The following is a 1162-nucleotide window of genomic DNA, read 5'->3' on the forward strand; positions in this document are numbered from 1 at the left end:
GAACTTTATTAAACAACATCAAACCAACAAAACGTGTCCAAACTAATGACCCCACAACAACAATAATCTCAGTGATGATTGTTTCTACAAGGTGTTGAGCATTTCTGTGCGTTTCGGTTCCATTATTAAAATAACAGCAGAGCAGGAGTTTAAATGAACCAATCGGCCACGGCTTGATGTTCATTAATGATGCAGAATGAACGGTTATATGCCAGACATGGAAAACTGGGATGACTCCATGCCAGGAAGTTCAGGATTTAGGTCTCAAGGTGTCAACATGGCAGCCAGAGGGCTGAAGGAGGAAACACAGATTATTCTGGAGGCTTCAGGTTCTCCTCCAGTATCCTGGCCTGGAGCTGCACATTCTGGACTGAGAGGTTGTTCCTGCTGTAGCCACTGCTCCAGTCTGGGGGCGACGCCCCGAGGGCCAGAGGGCCCGAGGCCCCGAGGGCCAGAGGCCCCGAGGGCCCGAGGCCCCAAGGGCCAGACGCCCCGAGGGCCAGAGGGCCCGAGGCCCCCGAGGGACCGAGGGCCCCGAGGGCCAGACGCCCCGAGGGCCAGAGGCCCCAAGGGCCAGAGGGCCCGAGGCCCCGATGCCCAGAGGGCCCCGATGCCCAGAGGGCCCCGAGGGCCAGAGGGGACCGAGGGCCAGAGGGGACCGAGGGCCCCGATGCCCAGAGGGCCCCGAGGGACCGAGGGCCAGAGGGCCCCGATGCCCAGAGGGCCCCGATGCCCAGAGGGCCCCGATGCCCCGATGCCCAGAGGGCCCCGAGGGCCAGAGGGGACCGAGGGCCCGATGCGTGCGTGTGTGTGAGTGTGTGTGTGTGAGTGTGTGTGCGTGGGTGTGTGTGAGTGTGTGTGTGTGAGTGTGTGTGAGTGTGTGTGTGTGAGTGTGTGTGTGTGAGTGTGTGTGTGTGAGTGTGTGTTTTGTCATAATATCCCCAAGAATTTAAAACTAATTCCACTCCTGTATGTATGTAATATTTAATTATTTGCTCATTAAATATGTAGTGAAAAAACTTGAAATTTAGTTTGAAATTGTTTATAAATAAACAACTTGGTGAAAATATGACTGAAACATCAAACCTGGTTTTTCCTCCTGACGTTTAAATGATTGTTTCTGTGCTGCCCCCTAGTGGCCGACCTGGGCAGCACGCCCCCT

The 1162-nt window shown here is 55.2% G+C and overlaps 1 protein-coding gene across 1 annotated transcript in view; it reads left to right on the forward strand.

Annotated features, from left to right (window-relative positions):
• Window positions 1-1162, forward strand: part of nfkb1 (nuclear factor of kappa light polypeptide gene enhancer in B-cells 1) — a 39235-nt gene that overhangs the window by 36552 nt on the left and 1521 nt on the right.

This window comes from Poecilia reticulata, linkage group LG10 (genome assembly GCF_000633615.1).
Source record: "Poecilia reticulata strain Guanapo linkage group LG10, Guppy_female_1.0+MT, whole genome shotgun sequence".
Lineage (NCBI taxonomy): Eukaryota > Metazoa > Chordata > Actinopteri > Cyprinodontiformes > Poeciliidae > Poecilia > Poecilia reticulata.